Consider the following 9,038-nt stretch of genomic DNA (forward strand, 5'->3'; position numbering starts at 1 on the left):
AATGTTCAGTTTGTAGACAGAGTGCATGGCTGGTCACATGTTAAATATCCACTCTACAGAAAGGCTGTCCTGCACATACAAAAAGGTTTTGAGTGTGAACTTTGTATTAGGGGCTCTGTAGGGAAATTCTATATCACTTATATTATGTGTACATATCAGTTTATGTTGTTCATAGAATTACTGGTGTTTTATTTCATGTTGACGTTTTTTCCTTAAAATAAACCAAATTTTTAAAACTCTAAAAAATTTCTCACACACGAATTTTAATGTTGAAGATTTCCACAGTGAGATCATTGGAACTGGGCCAGAGAAACAATCATATTGAGAAGAGAAATAGCGTTGACATGTGCCAAATAAAGCCAGATGAAACCAGGGATGTTTTAATCCTTCTGTCAAGCGTGCATACCCACACATGGGAACCTGAGGGGAGGAAGGCTGTCATATTTAACTTGGGCTTTGCAACAACTTTCCCTTTCCTAATATGGATATTTTCTTCTACTTATCTTGGGCCAAGTCTCAACAGGAGATCATGCCTTCACACATTTCCCCCTAAATGGAATAACCAAAGAAGTAGGTCTAGGCAGAACATTTGCCACTTTCCTCTGGTTTCCTTGAGGCAGCTATGATGATGTACTGAGCTGTATAGAAACAGAGTCAGGGTTATTTCTGAATAAAAGAGAGATGTGAGACCACGGACTCGCCTTAGGAGGGAAGTCAGCCAGAGATCTCTTTACTTTAGCCAGTGAGCCTTTTTAGCCTAGAATGCCTGTATGAGCCTTCAAGAAATTCCCAGACAAAGCCAACTGGAGGGTGTGTGGATGGACACAGTTTAACATTACAATCATACCGTACCTTTATGACAATTGCACTTCCTCATGATGTATGTGCATCCTGAACTCAGCTTATCCTTTTTACTTAGTAAATGTCAATGTCAATAAGACTTTTTTAGTCTTATATTTGAAGGGCACCTGTAGTCTTAAAGCTCCAACTAAAATAATCATGAACCTTCAGAAAGTAACTGAATACAGACAAGTTTAAATGAATTCATATCCATGTAGATTGACTCATATATATTTTTCCTACATGAGATAAAAACCAGTTGCTCTTTAAGGGCTCCATGTGCAATGATCCTTGGAGCAGCACTGCCTTGCTAGAGTGAGCCTCAGCTCTCTCCTCCAGCCACACATTCTTGTCCTTGACCTATTACAGAAGTGTTGGACGTCTCTGTCTTCTATAGAGCACTGACTCACTAGGAAACAACTGCATAAGCTAAAATGAATTTGGCCTGATTTGGGAAGTGCTAGCATGGTTTTTTCCACCTTAAAAATATTTTATAACTAGACTTCTAAGTTACTGTCTGCTCCCAGGCACTATCTTTCATCTAACTTTCTTTCCATCGCAACATGTTCTCAAAAAGCTCTTGAAAAACCCTGTGATTTCTTTTATAATAGAAACTTTGAAGAGTTTTTACAATTGGAGTGCTCTCTGCCTTAATGAGTAGGGCTCCATGTTTCCAGCTATTATCTCATTTGTTCACATGCCATTTCCTGCTAGAAAAAGAGCAAGTGTGTAAGAGAGGTGGAAGTGAAGCAGTGTCTCAGCATTTATATTTATAATTATATACCCTACATATTATGTGGAATTGGTCTAGAACTTCTGGCAGCTGCTCCAGACATGGATTAGCTGGATATAAGCTTGCTCGTTTTGAAGCCCCACTCTTGTGAGTGTTTACTTGGGGACTTTTTTTAATGATTAAAAGTGTTAATTAAACGTTAATGAAAATTATTAAATGACTGAATGAAATGATTTTAACATGTTAATAACTTCAACAGAGACTTCTTTCCAAGTAAAAATTGTACTCCCTCTGAAAATTGCCAACATTTCTGAAGAATATATGCTCGCTAATTTGAAGCAAGATTTTGATTTGGGTGATAACTGGGAGAGATTTCCTATTTACCTGTATCTGAGAGCCAGAGTATTTAACAAACTAGTATAGTCAAGTAGCAGTTTCTCTAAAAGTGCTCCATTTTCTTTTCTAACAATATTTTAGGCTAACAGATATTCAAATTTCTATCTGGTAGGCAATAGTAACTACATTTTCAGATTTATTTTTTTATAAGTGTAAAGGAATTCATGGAGGGGGGCAGAATCAATAATTATAAGATGTATACACTATTTTCCATTTTTATCATGCCCTGTTTTAATCTCCATCATTTAACACTGTGCCAAGTAGGTATTAAGAACTTAGTAAAAATAAAATAAATACTTAGCATATTTTTATCAAATAAATGGATGAATTTTTATATTTGCATTTCAGTACAATCTTTGTAATTACTTGAACCATATCTATTTCTAATATGTGTGGCCATCATTTCAATCACAATTGATTCATTCAGTTGGCCAAATAGCTGAAGTGATATTTATAAATATTGTGTTGCTGCTGCTAAGTCGCTTCAGTCGTGTCAGACTCTGCGAGACACCACAGATGGGAGAATCCCCGTCCCTGGGATTCTCCAGGCAAGAAGAGTGGGTTGCCATTTCCTTCTCTAACGTATGAAAGTAAAAAGTGAAAGTGAAGTCACTTAGTCGTGTCTGACTCTTCACAGCCCCATGGGCTGCAGCCTACCAGGCTCTGCCATCCATGGGATTTTCCAGCAAGAGTACTAGAGTGGGGTGCCATTGCCTTCTCTGAAATATTATGTATATTGATTTATATGACTTGCCTAGATTTGATTATTTCAGGAAATTTTGTGGTAGAAGATGGTAATGGTTCTCTTTAGTGCGTTTTTCAAATTATTCCCTGTAAGCACTTAGTAAGCTTACACTTCTCTTGGAGAGAGAGAGGGGGTCACAGAAGAGATCTGATGAGGATCTGTCAAAGCTATGGTTTTTCCAGTAGTCATGTACAGATTTGAGAGTTGGGCCATAAAGAAGGCTGAATGTCAAAGAATTGATGCTTTAGAACTGCAGTGCTAGAGAAGACTCTTAAGAGTCCCATGGACAGCAAGGAGATTAAACCAGTGAATCCTAAAGGAAATCAATGCTGAATATTCACTGAGAGGACTGATGCTGAAGCTCTAATACTTTGGCCACCTGATGCAAAGAGCTGACTCACTGGAAAAGATCCTGATGCTGAGAAAGATCAGGGGGCAGGAGGAAATGTGGGTGACAGATGATGAGATGGTTGGATGGTATCACTGACTCAATGAGCATGTTTGAGCAAACTGGGAGCTAGTGAAGGACAAGGAAGCTTAGCATACCACAGTCCATGGGATTGCAAAGAGTTGGACACAACTTAGTAGCTAAACAACAACAGGGTAATTTAACTTGTTTGGCCAAGGTAGTACAAGCAGAAGTGTCATATGTTAATTCCTGATTGAGGATATAAGGGTTAGTATCTGACTTGCTTTGCTCTTTTCCTTTGCTATAATGATTGGCTATGTTCCAGATTATGTCTGCTCCATCAGCCTCTGTCCAAGAGCGAAGACGACAAGGCAGATCATAGCTGTAAGTCAACCTGCTACAGATATGGAGGGTGTTCTTTAATGTAGCATAAGCTAACCCAATCTGATTGATACTATTATGAAAATCAAAGGAAGAGTGCTCCTGGAATAAAGGAGATATTCACAGTGCTAAATGTTGCAGAGTAGTTAAGTACTGTAAGGGCTAAAGAATGTCCATTGTATTTGGTTACAGGAAAGTCATTTTAAAGTTTTTGTTTCAATGAGAATAGTCTCTACAGAGTGATAAGTATAAAACCAGACTGCAATAGGTTCAGGAATTAAGAATTGAGGAAGTGGAAAGAATGATTATGGAAAACTCAAGAAGTTTTTCTGTGAAACTGAGAGGAAATATGAGTTAGTAATTGGAGGGAAATGTGAAATTAAGAAAGGTGGATTTCCTTCAAGATGGAGACTTAAAGCATGTTCAAATGTTGGTAAAATAGAGGTAATAAAAAGTAAAAAGAAGAAATGATAAAAAAAAAAGTAGGGTCCCGAGGAAGCAGAAAAGAATGAAATCCAGGCAGGGGCTGTAGTACCAAACAGACAATATTGAAACTGCCTGCAGTGCAGGAGACCTGGGTTTGATCCCTGGGTCAGGAAGATCTCCTAGAGAAGGGAATAGCAATCCACTCCAGTATTCTTGCCCAGAGAATTCCATGGACAAGGAAGCCTGGCAGACTACAGTCTTTGGGGTTGCAGAGTCAGCCATGACTGAGCGACTTTCTTTCACCATAGTCATAAAGGAGAAACAAAGGTTTGGTGGCACAAACTTCAAAGAAGTGAAAACCTGATGATTTAGGAAATCCACAGTGACACCATCTACTGAGGAAAAGTGAGGACATGGCAAATCCAAAGGTTTGAGGGGAAGAGAAGTTTGTGAAGAACAGAGAATGTTTATGATATGACCATATTTCACATTTGTGAAACATGGAAGTTCTATTACTAAGACTCAGTATGTTACATTTTTAACATAAAGAATAATGAAAAGTATGATGTCAGGTCAAAAATCAAAACTCATGTTTGGATTTTCAGGACAATTTAAACACAAACTTATTGTCTTATTGGCAGTAAAGTGAGCTGGCAACATTAAGCTATCCTGAAGTGAAGTGAAGTGAAATGAGATGAAGTTGCTCAGTCGTGTCTGACTCTTTGCAACCCCACGGACTGTAGCCTACCAGGCTTCTCCATCCATGGGGTTTTCCAGGCAAGAATATTGGAGTGGGTTGCCATTTCCTTCTCCAGGGGATCTTCCCAACCCAGGGATCGAACCTGGGTCTCCTGCATTGCTGCTGATGCTGCTGCTGCTAAGTCGCTTCAGTCGTGTCCGACTCTGTGCGACCCCATTGCAGGCAGACGCTTTACCATCTGAGCCACCAGGGAACTCTTATATTATTGCCCTCAAATATTTTTATCTTCAGAAGTTACAAGGTAATGCTTTATGTTTCTAGTTTTAAGAAAGTGTAGTGGAGGTCTTTCTGTTTTCTTCTTCTGCTGAAAGTCATAATAAAGAACAAGAGTAAAGAAACAAAAATATAAACCTCACGTTTAATAAAATTCAAAGATATCTACAATCCTAAGTCGTGATTATTTAAAGAAAAAAAAGATAGAGGAATTATGAAACTCTTAGCAGAGACAGGAAAAGTCAAATTTAAGTACCTGTGTGTGGTGGAGGAGGTAGAGATAACTAAAAAATCTTAACCAATTCATCTCAGAGGATTTCAGGAAAGGCTCAACAATTATGAGCATCAGTTCAGTTCAATTAGGAGCATGGGGAACCACAAAGCGAAAGTTAGGTTGGAACCCGATAACAAATAGGGGTCTTAAAGATTGTACGTGGAATGTTTAGGCCCCAGGTGTCTGCTCTAACCTGCAGCAGCAGGTGACTGCATCTCTTCTACAACTTCAGGAGCCAGGAAGAATTTGTCACAGAGAAATTGAGTCAGTAAGTTTCCGAGGCTGAAATTCTAAGCACAAAAGAGGGTGAGTCCTGACTAATGATGAGCACATTAAGTGTAAGTCTGCAGAGTACCTACTGAGACTTCAGCCTCTTTGTCAAATCTGCCTCCTGAGCATCAGCAGTAGGGCTCACAGCCCACAGCAGTGTGTAGAGGAGCCAGAAATTTGATACACAGACATAGAAATTCATAACACTTGCAACAGAAGCATCAGTTTTTCATCCAGTTGTTTAAAGGAAGCTCATCAGCTGGCATGTCTCACCTGTGCTTGCAGTACTCCCATCAGCTTTTTAGCACCTTACTCATGCAGAGGACAAAGATCAATATACTTTCAAGAAAAGCCTCCAACATAGAAGAGAAAGGCCAAAGCAGACCAAAAAAATCTAACAAGAGGAACTCAGAAGAAATAAAGATAATACAGAGTGAAAACATTTAAATAAATTTATACTTAATACTTTCAGATAGTTAAGATAATGGTGTAACCTTTAAATAAAGACATATATTTTTAAAAAAGAGGAAAAGTGAAATGAGAACACTCTCAGAAGTTAATGTCAAACAGCCAAAACTTTTTTTTTAAAAAAAGAAAATATATAGACAATAAGGTAAAAGGATCACCAAGAAAATAGGACTAAAACACAATGGAGAGGAATGTTGGAATTAAAAAATGAAAGAGGATCAGGATTCAGCAAATAGTAATTGAGAGAAAGAGAAAATGATGAACAGTAAATTATTTAAAAAGAAGAAAGTACCCAGCATTGAAGGACATAAAACTACAGATTAAAGAATTTAACTATGCTCAAAACAATGAACATGGAAAGAACTACACACACACACAGGAAAAAAAAAAATCTGGAAAATGCTAGTATATATAGTTCTTTATTAGAGTCTAGCTAGTAGAAATGTCAGTGACTCAAATATACACCAGTCAAAATTCCATTGTTCCCAGTGAAGCTTCTTACTGATTATGATTCTTTTATCTACCCTGCTGCTGCTGCTGCTGCTGCTAAGTCGCTTCAGCTGTGTCCGACTCTGTGTGACCCCATAGACGGCAGCCCACCAGACTCCCCAGTCCCTGGGATTCTCCAGGCAAGAACACTGGAGTGGGTTGCCATTTCCTTCTCCAATAATGGCTCAATATTTCTAGTTTTCAAAGAATAATGAGGTAGCTGTTTAAAATCTTCCCAGACAATACTGACCTCCCTGTCCAATGTGCTGAATCTCACTCAGAATGAACTCAAATCTACATCTGGCATCCATAACCCACTCTAACACAAATTCATTGTTAAATTTTAAAACATCCTAACTCTGTGGTCAGATATTCAACTTAGGAAAGTTCTTAAAATCCCCAAACTCATTGAATTTGGTCTTCTGAAATCACTTCCTTTCTCATTTCTTGAGAACCATTTGAATCTTCTTCAGATGGACTGTATATTCATATTATGGATGTGCAGCAATTCTTTTGGCATCTTACTCAGAACAGGCAGTGAAAAGAATATACTATACATTTTTTCTTACTTGGAAAAACAGGACTTTCACTGACATCTCCAATAACAGAGACCCATTATCATTTATAGGATATATTGTCCTTCATATTTCTAAAATTATGTTACTCATAATGAATTTTCAACATGCAAAACTTTATATACCAAACTTTGTCTGTTTCAAATCTAACTACTTTCATTTATTTTCTGTTAGTATCAGATAATCCTAAAATCCCTAACTCACCTAAGAACATGGGAGAAAAGATACTATTCATCCAATACTCTAGGATATTTAAAATAAATTTAGTAAAATTTCTTATCTCAGGTCACCCTTTATTGAATTGTCCCACTCTGAGTTTTAATATCTAAAGATGGAGAAACTCTATACAGTTAACAAAAACAAGACCTGCAGCTGACTCTGCCTCAGATCATTAACTCTGTATTGCAAAATTAAGACTTAAATTGAAAAAAGTAGGGAAAACCACTAGTCCACTCAGGTATGACCTAAATCAAATCCTTTACGATTATACAGTGGAAGTGACAAATAGATTCAAGGGATCTGTTAGACAGAGTTCCAGAAGAACAATGAAAAGAGGTTTGTAGCATTGTACAGGAGGCAGTGACCAAAATTATCCCAAGGAATAAGAAAAGCAAGAAGGTAAAGTGGTTGTCTGAGGAGGCTTTACAAATAGCTGAGGAAAAAAAAAAAAGAAGCAAAAAGCAAAGAGAGAAAGGGAAAGATATACTCAACTGAACTCAGAGTTCCAGAGAATAGCAAGAGGGCTAAGAAGGGCTCCTTCAATGAACAATGCAAAGAAATAGAGGAAAACAATAGCATGGGAAAGACTAGAGATCTCTTCAAGAATCTTGGAGATACCAAGGGAAATTTCATGCAAGGATGAGCATAATAAAAGACAGAAACAGCAAGGAAGGCCCTAATAGAGGCAAAAGAGATTCAGAAGAGGTGTCAAGAATACACAAAAGAACTATACGAAAAAGATCTTAACGACCCAGATAACCACAATGTTGTGATCACTCACATAGAGCCAGACCTCCTGGAATGTGAAGTCAAATGGGCCTTAGGAACCTTTACTATGAACAAAGCTAGTGGAGGTGATGGAATTCTAGCTGAGCTATATCAAATCCTAAAAGATGATGCTGTGAAAGCACTGTACTCAATAGGCCAGCAAATTTGGAAAACACAGCAGTGGCCACAGGACTGAAAAAAGTAAGTTTTTATTCCAACCACAAAGAAGGGCAGTGCCAAAGAATGTTCAAAGTACTTGACAGTTACACTCATTTTGCATGATAGTAAGGTTATGCTCAAAATCCTTCAAGCTAGGCTTCAGGAGTCCGTCAACTGAGAACTTCCAGATGTACAAGCTGGGTTTAGAAAAGGCACAGGAACCAGAAATCAAATTGCCAACATCTGTTGGATCATATAGAAAGCAAGGAAATTCAAAAAGGAAAAAAAAAAATCTCTTTCTGCTTCATTGACTATGCTAAAGCCTTTGACTGTGTGGATCACAACAAGCTGCAGAAAATTCTGAAAGAGATGGAATACCAGATCACCTGACCTGCCTCCTGAGAAACCTGTATGCAGGTCAAGAAGCAACAGTTAGAACCGTACATGGAACAACAGACTGTTCAGAATTGGGAATGGAGTATGTCAAGGCTGCATATTGTCGCTCTGCTTATTTAACTTCTATGCAGAGTACTTCATGTGAAATGCCAGGCTGGATGAATCACAAGCAGGAATCAAGATCGCTGGGAGAAATATCAATAATCTCAGGCATGCAGATGACACCACCTTAATGGCAGAAAGCAAAGAGGAACTAAAGAGCCTCTTGATGAAGGTAAAATAGAAGAGTGAAAAAGCTGACTTAAAACTCAACATTTAGAAACCTAAGGTCATAGAATCTGGTCCCATCACTTCATGGCAAATACATGGGGGGAAAAATGGAGACAGTGACAGACTCTATTTTCTTGGGCTCCAAAATCACTGCAGATGGTTACTGCAGTCATGAAATTAAAAGATACTTCCATCTTGGAAGAAAAGCTATGACAAACTCAAAGAGTATATTTAAAAGTAGAGATAT

This window comes from Budorcas taxicolor, chromosome 1, assembly GCF_023091745.1.
Source record: "Budorcas taxicolor isolate Tak-1 chromosome 1, Takin1.1, whole genome shotgun sequence".
NCBI lineage: Eukaryota > Metazoa > Chordata > Mammalia > Artiodactyla > Bovidae > Budorcas > Budorcas taxicolor.